Source organism: Mobula hypostoma, chromosome 2, assembly GCF_963921235.1.
Source record: "Mobula hypostoma chromosome 2, sMobHyp1.1, whole genome shotgun sequence".
NCBI classification, from domain to species: Eukaryota; Metazoa; Chordata; class Chondrichthyes; order Myliobatiformes; family Myliobatidae; genus Mobula; species Mobula hypostoma.
Genome location: NC_086098.1, coordinates 97,429,201 through 97,443,741, shown reverse-complemented (window position 1 = coordinate 97,443,741; position 14,541 = coordinate 97,429,201). Strand labels below are relative to the sequence as shown.

Below are 14,541 nucleotides of genomic sequence, written 5' to 3'. Positions count from 1 at the left end.
GAATAAGGAAGTCATGTTGCAGCTATTTATTGCGTTGGTTATACACACTGGGATTACTGTATGCATTTCTGGTTGTCCTTTTCCAGAAAGTTGTGAAGGCTTCAAAAAGGTGGCAGAAAAGATTTTTATTTCATTTTTATGACCTTTTCATTTCCAGCTGCTGGTGTTACATCAACCATCTTGACTTCTCCATTCTCCTCACCCACTCCGATCTTGCTGACTCTGAACAGACTACAATTCTCACTCTCTGTACTAATCGCAACCTTGCCATCGATCTGCAGACTTGGGTTGGTGCCATTGTAGTCTGGTTGACTAACCTCTACCTTGCAGAGGCCAGATATTAACTCTCAGATACCCTATCCATGCCTGGACCAGGATCCCATGATGATCATCAGTCCACTGTTTCCCATACCATTACTAATGTGATCACTCCTGGAGATCTCCCCTCCTGATAGTTCCCATCCCTGTAGTTTCTATCTTCTACCCAAGATTTACTAGAAGGCCATTTTACCTGCTAGTTCTTGTCCTACTGAATTAAACTCGTCATACATCAACTCCATCTTGTCTCCCCAGTTCAATCCCTTCCTACATAATCTGTAATCTCAAATGCTTTCTCATGTCATGAGCCCACATCACCTCATTTTCACCTTGGAGGTGTGGCTGCAATATTTTGTCTTTGCTGCCAGGAAAGCCTGTGAGCTCTCTGTTTCTTTCTAAAGCACAGACCTAACTAATTTACTTCTACTAACAGGGTAGTTGAACTTGTGCTTACCCTTAATAATTTCTTTTTTGACCCTTCCACTTTCTCCAATCAAACATGAGGAAATCATTTACATGCAAATGCCCCAGCCTTATTTACGGCATCCATTGCTCCTGTGCATCTTTGAGACCAGGAGCAAACTGAGCAACTGCTTTACTGAGCACCTGTGCTCCATCTGCTGTGTTGTCTGGCTTTTGGATGCAAGCCATTTTAATATTCCTCCACATTCCCACACTGGCATGTCTATCTTGAGTCTACTCCACTGCCCAGGTGAGGCTAAAAGCAGTAGTTTGTACACTTCCCCCTACCCCCACCTTCTTAATACTGGCTTCTAACCCCTTCTTTTCTAGTGTTTGATAAAGGGTTTCAGCCCTAAAATGTCAACTGTTTATTTCCTTCAGTAGATGCTGGCTGACCTGCTGAATTCCTCCAGCTTTTCTACAGCAACCGTAGAATCTCTTGTGTCCCTGCGCTCACTATTCCATCTGGGTGGTATCCAAACATTGATATAAACATTGAATACTCCATTTTCAAGTAAACTACTCCTCCTCTGTCCCTTTCCTCTCTCCTGATCTATGCAGTTCCCCCAATACTTACCCTACCTCCATCATCCAGTTTCTTTCCCCTCTTTCACTCGTTCCATCTGCCCATCATCCCCACACTCTTCCCACTATCTTCTGATATGCCCATCTGTCCTCCCAACATCCCTTACTTTATTCCATGCTGCACCTTCCTCTCCTACCCAACTACATTTTCTTTAGCACTTTTGTTACTTAAACATATCACCTCCAAGTTCTGGCCACTCTCTCTTCCATTTGCCTATCACTTTTCCTCACCTTTATCCACCTATTTCTTGCTAGCTCTTGCCTCTTCCCTTCACATTTTTTATACTGACCATCCCCCCTCTATTTTTCAGTTAAGATAAAGGATCTTGACGCAAAATATTGACTATCTGTATTCCTCCACAGATGTTGCTTGGCCCATTTCTCTGCTGCATCTTGTGTGTCAGCAGAAGAGGTGTAACAGGATGCTGCCTGGATTAGAGGGGTACAAGCTATAAAGAGAGGTTGGACAAACTTGGATTGTTTACCCTCTGAGGAGAGACCTGATAAGAACCTTATGAGACTATGAAAAGCATAGATAGATGAGACAGTCAGTAACTTGTCACCAGGGTTGAAATATCAGCCATTGAAGGATAGACATTTCAGGTGAGGAGTGAAAGTTTAAAGCAGATGATAGGGCAAGTTCTTTTGCTTGGAACAGACTGGCAGGGGTAGTTGTGAAGGCAGATATAATAGTGACTTTTTAGACACTATTAGATACTCACATGAATATGCAGGAAATGGAAGGACACACACAAAATACTGAAGGAGCTCAGCAGGCCAGGTAACAGCTAGGAAAGGAGTAAGTAGTCAAAATATCAGGCCGAGACCCTTCATCAGGACTGGGGGTTTTCTTGTGTTTGTAGATTAATTTGACATTGTGTTTGCTGCAGACATTATATTCTTGTGCTTTATGTGGATAGATCAATTTAGTTTAACTTTTTTAAAGCTAAAATTAAATTAGCTTTATTTGTCAAATGTACTTCAAAATTTTGAAACATACACAAAATGTTGGAGGAATTCTGATGGTCTGGCAGTATCTATGAATAGAAATAAAGAGCTGACATTTTGAGCTGAGACCCTTCACCTAGACTGGAAAGGAAGGGGGAGGAGGCCAGAGTAAGGTGGTGGGTGAAGGGGAAGGAGTACAAGCCAGAAGGTGATAGGTGAAGCCAGCCAAAGGGAATGGTATTTGGATGGGGGAGGGAGGATGAAGTGAGATACTGGGAGGTGATAAGTTGAAAAGGTAAGGACTAAAAAAGAAGGAATGCAGCAGACGAGGAGAGTGGACCTTGAGGGAAAGAGGAGGTGGGGCACCAGAGGCAGGTGATAGACAGATGAGGAGAAGAGAAAGAGGTAAGAGGGTACCCAGAATGGACAATGGAAAAGGAGAGAAGGGTGAGGAGTGAGAAATAACTTGAAGTTAGGGAAATCGATATTCACCCCGTCAGGTTGGAGGCCACTCAGATGGAATATGAGGTGTTGCTCCTTCAACGTGAAAGTGGCCTTATCATGGCAGTAGAGGGGGCCGTGGACTGACATGTTGGAATGGGAATGTGGATTGGAATTAAAATGGTTGGCCACTGGCAAACCCTGTTTGTTGTAGACATAGCAAAGGTGCTCGACAAAGCAGACCAGCAGTCTAGGTTGGGTCTCACTGATGTAGAAGAGACTGCAATGGGATCACCAGATGCAGCCGATTACTCCAACAGACTTGCAGGTGAATTGGAACCCATTTTTTCTATGACAAGCTGTGAATCACAGGTCACCCATTTCTAATTTGCAAGTGACCCAGGTTTTAATACTGAAATTATTATCCTCATTGGTGAAAATCTCTTGAAATTTTCTATTTTGCCTGACCACCTCAGTCCTTAAGAATCTTCTTCCTCATTCTAACTATATCATTACTGCATCCATAGACTACAACCACTGGATCCTCCCCCACCCATTCCAAGTTTTTCAGTCCGGAAGAAATGTCCTTAACCCTAACACTAGGGTTGACAATTTTTGGAACTCTTGCAGTAGAGAACATGTCTAATTCTCTAATGATGCTATCCCTTGCGACTACTACATTTCTCATGTCTCTCCCCATTTGAGTGACTTATTGTTCCATAGTGTTATAAAAGTATTACACATTTCCTGCACTCCCCACCTTGGTGCCTAGTTCCTCCAACAAATTATTTGTTGCTCCAAATTCCAGCATGTGCAGTCTCTTGTGCCTCTAGCTCCCTCTGCCGGCTTCTTCTGTATTCACACAGTTTTAAAACAGAGAACAGTACAACTGAACAACAGGTCCTTCAGCCTACCGTGTCAGCACTGAACATGAAGTCGGTTTAAACTGCATGTAGTCTACTGTATATCCTCAGTTCCTTGCCCATTCATATTTCTGTCTAACTGCCTCTTAAACTTTGCTATTACATCTGATTCCACCACCCTGACTAGTGAAGTACAGCATGTCAAAAGCCTTCTTCACGTCCCTATATACCTGTACTCCACTTTTAGTGAGCCATGTACTTGTCCCTCTGTCCACGGACGCTCTGTTCTACAGTGTTCCCCAGGGTCTTGTGAAAGTCCTACCTGGATTTCACTTTCCAAGATGCAGCACCTTACACTAATTCAATTTACTGCTTGCCATTCCTTGGCCCCCTTACTCAGCTGATCCAGATCCCCTATGATTTTTGATAACCTTTTTCACTTACTACTCTACCACCTATTTTAGTGGCACCTGCAACTCATTAATTTAGATGGCAAACAACAATGGACCCAGTACCGACCCCCGAGACACACCACTGGTCATGGGCTTCTGGTTCGAGAAACAACCTCCTACCACCACTCTTTGATTTCTACCATCAAACCAGTTAACAAGCTCTCCTTGGGTTCCATGTGAACTAACCTTCCAAAGTAACCTATCATGTGGAACCTTATCAAAGGGCTTACCGAAGTCAACTTAAACTACAGGTGCACATTCCTTTATCCGAAATTCTGAAATTCAGAAAGCTCCGAAAACGGAAGTTTTTTTTGCCAACAGCTGATGTCACTCAGGTGTGATGTGGCAGCAATAGCAGAGGCTGCCAGATGTCAGTTGTGGCTCAGCGCTCATACTGGTTACACATGCATTTGCTGTTCACTGTTGACGTTATGTTTAATTTCAATATGAAAATGTCAAAAAGAGCTGCAGATACCCCTATGGGTAACAATGAGAAAAAGAGAAGAAATCTTCTCTATCAATAACACAGAAAGTGGAGTTATTGCAGAAGCTTGATCGTTATGTGTCTGTGCGGCGTCTTACTGAAGAAAATAGTGTCGGAACTACCACTGTATATGATTTAAATAAACAGAAAGGCAAGTTACTGAAGTTTTACAGTGACAGTGACAGTAACGTTCTACATTTATTCCAATAGGTCATTTACCATGTGTTTGATTCGGTTCATTTGAAGCTGTATATTTTTATGTTTTATTGAATGATTTTATTGAAAATAAAATTTCTTCTTGTCATTATTCCCTAAACAATAGAGTATAATAATTATTTACATAGCATTTACATTGTATTAGGTATTATAAGTAATCTAGAGATGATTTAAAGGATACGGGAGGATGTGTGTAGGTTTGGTGCGCCGCTGGGTCCTAAAGTCCACCGTACTGAGACAGGTTAAATAAGGGACTTGAGCATACGTGTTTTTTGGTATAGGTGGGGGGGGGAGGGTCTGAAATCTGAAAAATTCTGAATTCCGAAATGCAACTGGCCCCAAGGATTTGGAATAAGGGATTGTGGATCTGTACCATCCTGTTCTCATGAACTTCCTTGGTCACCTTATCAAAAAAAATCAATCAATTTTATAAAACACTATCACCCATGCATGTGTTGGCCATGTGTTGGCATGTGGCCAAGTGTTTAAGGCTTTCGTCTAGTGATTTGAAGGTCGCTAGTTCGAGCCTTGGCTGAGGCAGTGTGTGTGTCCTTGAGCAAGGCACTTAACCACACATTGCTCTGTGACGACACTGGTGCCAAGCTGTATGGGTCCTAATGCTCTTCCCTTGGACAACATCGGTGGTGTGGAGAGGGGAGACTTGCAGCATGGGCAACTGCTGGTCTTCCATACAACCTTGTCCAGGCCTGTGCCCTGGAAACCTTCCAAGGTGCAAATCCATGGTCTCATGAGACTAACGGATACCTATATCTCCCATGCAAAAAACCTTGCTGACTGCCCCTGATCAACCACTGTCTTTCCAGATGTATGCACATCTTTTTTCTCAGAATACTCTTCAGTATCTTGCCTTCAATGATTGTGACAAAGCTGACGAAGCGTAATGATGACTGGTATTTTGGTAAGTACAAGGCTGGTACCATAGGACTCAGGATTTAGACTTTGAACTTGTGTGTATTTAGCCTATATCACACTAAAACTTTCCTGTCCACGTACTGATCCAAATGACTTTTAAAGTTTGTTGTTGTACTGCCTCAACAAGTTCTTCTGGCAGCTTGTTCCATATATGTATCACCCTCTGCATGAAGAAGTTGTCCCTCAGGTCTCTTTTGTATCTTTCCCATTTCGTCTTAAGCCTAAGGTCTCTAATTTTTGGCTTCCATTTTCCTGGGAATAAGTGTGCATTTATCCTATCTATGTCTCTCATGATTTTATCAACTTCTGTTAAGTCACCCCTTAAGAATATTCTGAGGATTGAAGTCTTAGCATGCTTAATTATCTCTATAACTCAGGTTCTGAAATCCTGGTAAAAATCTTGCAAGTCTTCTTTGCACTCTTTCCAGGTTCAGAATGTCTCTCCTATAACAGGATGACCAAAACTGTACACATTGACCAAAACAATCTCAGTAAATGTTAATGATTTAGATTTAGACCACAAGAGATAGGAGCAGAATTGCGCCATTTGGCCCATTGTGTCTACTCCACCAGTTCATCATGGCTGATCCATTTTCCTTCTCAACCTCATTCTCCTGCCTTCTGCACATAAAATTTCACGAATCAAGAACCTATTAATCTCTGCCTTAAATGCACCCAGTGACCTGGTCTCCACAGCCACTTGCGGCAACGAATTCCATAGATTCATCACCCTCTGGCTAAGGAAGTTCCTCATCTCCATCCTGAAGGGACATCCCTCTAATGAGGCCATTCCTTCTGTTCCTAGACTCCTCCACTAGAGGAGACATCCTCGCTACATCCACTCTATCTCGACCTTTGAACATTTGATAGTTTTCAATGAGATCTCACCTCATTCTTCTAAAGTCCAGCGAGTTCAGGACCAGAGCCATCAAACACTCCTCATACTGTACATAACCTTACCACTTCTGGAATCATTCTCGTGAAGCTCCTCTGAACCCTCTCCGATGCCAGATATTTATTTAGATAAGGGGCCCAAAAGTGTTCACAATACTCCAATCCCTTATAAAGCTTCAGCAACTAGTCTCCAGCAGCCAACCAGAAAAAGCTCCCTCTATTCTCTCACTACCCCCTGCCAATTACCCAATCCTCTATCCATGCTAGTATCTTTCTGTAATACCATGGGTTCTTATCTTCTTAAGCAGCCTCATGTGTGGCACCTTGTCAAAGGCTTCATGAATATCCAAGTATACAACATCCACTGATACTCTTTTGTCTATCCTGCTTGTTATTTCTTCAAAGAATTCCAACAGGCAAGATGGAGGGAAGGGAAGACTCGACTGAGGATATAAATTGATGAGAGGCAATGATGAAGTAAAAAATCAGGGCTTATCCCTCTTAAAAGCAGTGGAATAGGATGATTAGGGGGAGAATGAGGAAAATTGATTTTATACCAAATTTAAAATTCAAATTTAAAGATGGCGCCGGTAACTGGCGACTTTGCGTGTGCTCTCCCAAGCAAACTGCCCTCTCCACCACCCTAAAGTATAAAGTATTATAGAGTGGGGTAAAATAAGAGGAGCATTGGAGTTCCACACTTGCATCACCCTCCGAGTGAAGAAGCACCCACTCAGATTCCCCTTAAATATTTCACCTTTCACTCTTATCCTATAACCTCTAATTCTAGTCTCACTCAACCTCAGTGGAAAAAGCCTGCTTGCATTTACCCTATCTATCTATATCACTCAATTTGTATACCTGTATCAAATCTCCTATTGTTCTCCTAGACTCCAGGGAATAAAGTCCTAACGTCTTTAACCTTGACCTATAACTCAGGTCCTTAAGACCTGGAAACATCTTCTAAAAATTTTCACTGCACTCTTTCAATCTTATTGTTATTTTTCCTGTAGGCAGGTGTCTGAAAATGGACACAATTAGGCCTCATCAACGTCTTATACAACTTCAGCATAACATTCCAACTCCAATACTCAATACTTGGATTTCTGAAGGTCAGTGTGCCAAAAGAGCTCCTTAAGACCCAATCTATCTGTGACTCTACTTTCAAGGAAGGGGGATGGGAACTGGAGTGAAAGGGCTGAGGATGCGGCAGTTGGTATACAAGTCGATGCGGTGTGTAATGAGACTGTGAGGCAAGATAGGTAGATGATAGGGCAAAATTCCAGGCAGTGGGACAAATTGAAGTGTAATATGAGAGCAAAATCAAAAAGGTGACGAATACAGGACTGAAAGTATTATATTTGAATGCACACAATATATGGAATAAAGTAGATGATCTTATAGCATAGTTAGAAATTGCCAGATATGACGTTGTGGGCATCGCTGTCGTGGCTGAAAGAAGATCATTGTTGGGAGCTAAATATCCAAGGATACACATTGTATGAAAATGACAGACAGGTAGGAGGAAGGAGTTGGGGGTATCTCTGTTAATAAAAATTGAAATCAAATCTTTAGAAGGAGATGACCTAGGACCAAAAGATGTAGAATCCTTGAGGGTAGAGCTAAGAAACTGCAAAGGTAAAAAGACCTTGATGAGCCTCTGAACAGTAGTCAAGTTGTAGGATATAAATTACAATGGGAGATAGATAAGGCATGTAAAAGGGGCCATGTTACGATAATCATGGGGGTTTTCAATATACAGGTAATTTGGAAAAGTCAGATTGGTGCTGGATCCCAGGAGAGAGAATTGTAGAATACCTACAAGATGACTTTTTAGTGCAGCTTGTGCTTGAGTCCTCTATGGGAAAGGCAATTATGGTTTTGTTTTGTGTAATGACCAGTACTGATTAGGGAGCTTAAGGTAAAGGAATCCTTAGAAGAAAGTAATCATAATATGATAGAATTCACCCTGCAGTTTGAAAGGGAGAAGATAAAGTCAGATATATCAGTATTACAGTGGACTAAAGGGGATTACAGCGGCATGAGAGAGAAGTTGGCTGAAGTTGATTGGAAGGGTTCACTTTCAGAGATCACAGCAGAACAGTAATGGCTAGAGTTTCTGGAGCAATTCAGAAAGTACAGAATAGATACATCCTAAAGATAAAGTATTCTAAAGGGAGGATGAGACTACCGTGGTTGACAAGGGAAATCAAAGACAGCAATAAAGCAAAAGAGAGGGCTTATAACATTGCAAAATTTAGTAGGAAGTTAGAGGATTGGGAAGCTTTTAAAAACAACAGAAGGGAACAAATAAGGCCATAAGAAAAGATGAAATATAAAGGTAAACTTGTCAGTAATATAAAGAGGATACTAAGTTTTTTTTGGATATTGTATGTACAGAGTAAAGGAGCGGTGAGATTGGACTGCTGGAAGATGATGCTGGAGCGGTAGTAATGGGGTGACAAAGAAATGGCAGAGAAACTGAATAAGTACTTTGCATCAGTCTTCACTGTGGGAGATACCAGCAGTATGCGAGAAACTTTGAGAGTGTTAGCGGGACAGAAGTTAGTGTGGTTGCTATTACCAAGGAGATGGTGCTCGGGAAGCTGAAAGGTCTGAAAGTAGATAAGGCAGCTGGTCCAGATGGACTACACCCCAGGGTTCTGAAAGAGGTAGCTGAAGATATTGTGGAGGCATTAGCAATGATCTTTCAAGAATCACCGGATTCTGGAATGGTTCTGAAGGACTTGAAAATTGCAAATGAGATGAGAACAGATGAGGGGGAATTTCATTAGCCTGAAAGTGGTGAATCTGTGGAATTCACTGTCACACACGGCTGTGGAGGCCAAGTCATTGGGTATATTTAAAGCAGAGGTTGATAGGTTCTTGATTAGTCAGTGTATGAAAGATTACAGGGGAGAAGGCAGGAGATTAGGGTTGAGAGGGATAATAATTCAACAATAATGGAATGTTCAGCAGATTTGATGGGCCAAATGGCCTAATTCTGCTCCTGTGTCTCATGATATTCCCAGATCTCTCTGTTCTACTGCACTCCACAGCGCCCCTATAAGCTTAATAACCGGTAACATTAAAAACAAAGCTGTTGAAGAGGAATGAATATTGAAAGAAGAAATTCTAAAACTTTTGTCCCTACCAGTACACAACCGTATTAACCTTCAAAATGACCCACCCTGTAAAAATCTCAAAGCCCTCTATTATGTACAACACAAGTTCAGAATGTAATTAAACACTCCCCACCTGCCCAGAGGAATTAGGTCCAACAAACTTTAAAAAGTTTGTTCTGGAAGAATACTGTGCTCATGCTGTTGTGTTCAGCATATATACATCACTCACTCTGCCATCTTCAGGAAATGCACTTCACTCACATGTCGGATTCAGAAAGGGTACGTCGCTCATGGTGCTGATATTAAGAAATTCAAACCATTCACAGTGCTATACGCACAAGACGCAACTCACTCTTGCCATTGGACTCGTGCCCTGCCAGCTTCTAAGAAGCGCACCACATTCTTGAGGCTGGGTTCAACAGAACTTTCACTTGTATTGCTGGCTTCAGGAAATGCACTTCATGCTCACTGCCAGATTGAAGATCCAAACAAAACCCACGTTGTGATTTGACAGCAAGCATCACTCACATTGCTGTGTTTGAGAAATGCACATTATGCACAAAATCTAGCTCAGAAACCCACATTACTCATACTACTGCATTCAGGAAATGCCCATCATTTGCACTAGAGATGCTGCCTGGCCTGCTGCGTTCACCAGCAACTTTGATGTGTATCACTTGCACTGTTGGGTTCAAGAAATAAGGATGTAAATCTATGGAAGTACATAGGCAGTTTGGCTATGTCTTAATTGGCCATAGCATTGAATTTAATACGTTTCAATTCGAAAGAAACATTAGTTAGACCACATTTGGAGTATTTTTTTGCAGTTCTGTTCATCGTACTATAAGGGAGTCATAGTAACGGAGAGGATACAAAGGAGCTTCACCAGGACGTTACCTGATACAGAGCGTTTCAGTTGTAAGGAGAGATTGGATAGGCTGTGCTTGTTTTCCCTAGTGTGGTGAAGAGTGACCTGAGGTATACAAAGTTTTGAGGAGGGAAGATATGAAGAATCTTTTTCCCATAGAGGGGTGTCTAAGCCAAGAAAGCTGAATGTGAGAGGCAGGATCTGAGGTAGAACGTTTTCACACAGTGTTGTTGAAATCTGGAATGTGCTCCCTGAGATGGTGGTAGAGGAAGATATACTTACAACAATCTATACAAGAACTTGAAATGTGAGTGTATAGAGGGCTATGGACCTAATTTAGCCACATGTGATTAGCATAAATGGGTGCAGAGATAGCAGGCTGAAGGGCCTGTTTCTGTGCTGTACAATTAGCTGATTAGGGCATTGCGCACACTGGTATGTTCAGGGAATGTATATTATCCACATGGCTGGATTTGATATACAGTACTTGCTTTACCCATGCTACCAGATTCAGGAAAAGCACATCTCTTAATTGCCTTGTCTACACTTGGTGTCACTGATGTAGAGGAGGCCGTATAATGCGGACTGAATTCAATAGACAAGGTTAGAGGAGGAAAGTATAAATCTTTGACTCTTCTGGAAGGGCTATTTAGATCCCTGACCACACCTCCTCCCACCTTGTCTCTTATAAAGGTCTGCGACTCTAACGCCATGCCTGTTTCCTCTGTTTTCCTTTTTTCACTGCATCTGTTTTTAAGATGGGGCTTTCCACTTTAGGATCTCTGAAACGTGTTCCTTTTTCAGGAAATGTAGCTTCCCCCTGTTACAGCTGATAAGAGTTATGCTCCTCCACTTTAGTTAATTTAGTGACATTCTTAAACTAATTCACAATATTTTCAGAAATCTTAAATATTTTACAAACCTTAAAAATGTTAGCCCGCTAAATGTGTCATACCAGCAGATGATCTGAGAATGATCCCAGGAATGAAGATGTTAATACATGAGAAGCATTTGATGGCTCTGGGACAGTACTGGCTGAAGTTTAGAAGAATGAGGGGAATCTCATTGAAACTTAACAAATATTGAAAGTCCTGGATAGAATGAACATGGAGAAGAAGTTTCCGGTAGTGGGGGAGTCTAGAATCAGAGGGCATAGTCTCCGAATACAAGCACATCCCTTTAGAAAAGAGAAGAGGAATTTCTTTAGCCAGATGGTGGTGAATCTGTGGAATTCATTGCCACAGACGGCTGTGGAGGCCAAGTCCTTGGGTTTATTTAAAGCAAAGATTGATAGTTCTTGATTAGTAAGGATGTCAAAGATTAAGGTGGAGAAAGCATGAAAATGGGGTTTAAGGAATAATACATCAGCCGTGTTAGAATGGCAGAGTAGCTTGTTGGGTCGAATGGCCTAATTCTGCACCTCTGTATTCTGGTCTTATGGAAGCTTCGGGTGAATATTTTCAGAACATGGAACTTGAACATGGCCTCTAAAATCTGGAATTGACAATGGAGAACAATATTTAAGCTGCAAGAATGTTCACATACTTATAGAACTGCCGCTTATTTATTGTATGGCTACTCGGACTTGCAGAAGTGATCTGAGTAGCACTTTGTAAAAAAAAATAAAAATAAAAAATAAATTAAATCACATCAAAATAAATGGAAAACTCATTTTGGTGTGAATATTGAAGAGAATGTCTGTATAGAAACTATACAGATTCAACAATACATGGGATAAATTCAGTGTAGTTCTAAGCTACATAGAGCAGGCAGTCATCCGATCAGTCCAGAATCTCTTGCTTGACCAAGAGGAAGAAAACTCATGTCTGCCCCTGATAAACTAATATGCCCTAGCAGAGTTTACAAAAAAACTAAGTTTACAATGGGAAGGCTATGCAATCGATTTCATTGATAATTTTCTTTGAAACCAATGATCCAGACTGTACTCTGAGTGCTTATTGAATGAGCTGAGTTGTTCCTGTACTTGATTGTGGAGACAATCAAGTTTTGCACATTCAAAGAATCAGCATTCTGCAGGCACCCTCATGAAGAATTGTCACTTCATAAATGTGTGTGTTAAAGCAACAGATATTCTCAGGAGGGAGACAAATAAACTTCTCTATTTGCTACTTCGATGAAAAAGCAGAATATATGTTTTTATATTGTAAGAAATTGCGTTAATTTTGGTATTCAGTTAACTAGTTAAGCTTGTTTTTTTGCAGTGTTTAAGTGGACTGTATCCCTCTTGGTGGTCTTTGGAAACAAATCAACAAATATTAGAAGTGAGAGCTGCATACTATGACATTTTAAATTTTGCATGCATTTTAAGTTACTCCAAACCAATTCCAGTACCGTTTGCACATTTAAGTTGTGTATAAAGTCCACATATGAATATTAAAGATTGTTCATTTAACTTATATTTTTAAAAATTTGATTTGGAATAAAATGTGATTTTAAAATCCACTGGCTCATTTGTAATTGTGTTTGTCTGTTTCTCCCTTTATAGTCTTTAGAATTGTTAGCTTGTTACATGTGTGCAGCAAATTGTCGTTGTCTGCATCCCTTTATGTCTATCTTGTGTTCCGAGGTATGTGAGGCACTTGAAGGCAAGTGAGCCTTCGACCCAAAGCAGACTATCTGAAAACAGAAAAATTGAAAGCTCTAATATTCTTGTGATAGCTCCCATTAAAATGATGTTGCTGATAAAGGAGGGAACGTGTGCTTGGTGACAGAGGATGTGGGCAAGGTTCAAAATCAGCACTTTGTGACGGTATTTACTAAGGAGAAGGATGTGGGCGATTGCAGGATCAGTGTATAAGAAGTCGGTCTTAGGTTTCTTAAAGGACATTCAGATGGATAAATCCCCAGTAGCTGATGTGGTAGACCTCAGGTTACTGAGAGAGGCAAGAGATAAGATTGCCAGGGCCTTGACCAAGATGTTTATGTCCTCTCTAGCCACAGGCAAGGTCCCAAAGGACTGTTGAGCAGTTAATGTTGTTCCGTTATTAAAGAAGAAAAATATCACTGGTAAGGGAGCTATTGGAATGGATTCTAAGGGATTGGATTTATGAGCATTTGGAAAACCATTACCTAATTAAGAACAGCCAGCATGGTTTTCTGCAGTCTCCTACTAACTTGGTTGAGTTTTTCAATGAGGTGACAAACATGATTGATGAAGGTTAAGCCTTGGATTTTTTTCAACCTGGATTTTGGTAAGGTGGTTGACAAGGTTCTTGTTGAAGCTCATCTAGAAGAATATGATGCATGTAATCCATGGTGACTTGCCTATTTGGATTCAGAATTGGTGCCCTGCTGGGATCCGTACTGTGACCTCTACTTATATATAAATGACTTGGATGAGTTACCAGGTGGATTACTAAGCGTGCAGATGATACAAGCATTGTGGATATTGTAGGCAATGGTCAAAGTTTACAGCAAGATATAAATCAGTTGCAGATATGGGTGAGAAAAATGGCTGATGGAGTTTAATTCCAGCCAAAAGTGAACTGTTGCAATTTGTTAGAACAAATGTAAACGGACAGTATACTGTTAATGACAAGATCCATAACAGTGTTGATGTACCTCCTTTGGATTTTGGAGTCCAAATCCATAGCTCTCTGAAAGTGGCTGCACAGATTGATAAAGAAAGCTATTATGAATGCTTGCCTTTATTGGTCATTGCATTGAGTTCAAGAATTAGGAAGTTATGTTTCAGCTTCATAAAACTCGAGTTAGACTGCATCAGGAATATTGCATTTTGTTCTGATTACCCCTGTTATGGGAAGTATGTGGAGGGTCTGGAGAGGATGAGAAGAGGTTTTCCAAAATGGTGCCAGGATTAGAGGGCATGTGCTTTAAGGAGAGTTTGGCCAAACTTGGGTCACTTTCTTTGAAGTAGTAGAGGGGAGACCTGATAGAAATTTATAAGATTTTGAGAAGCATAGACAACCAG

At 41.1% G+C, this 14,541-nt stretch overlaps 1 protein-coding gene across 2 annotated transcripts in view; it reads left to right on the top strand.

The window, feature by feature from the left end:
• Window positions 1–14,541, top strand: part of LOC134342316 (regulating synaptic membrane exocytosis protein 1-like) — a 622,982-nt gene that overhangs the window by 215,228 nt on the left and 393,213 nt on the right. The gene's annotated exons all lie outside the window — the stretch shown is intronic.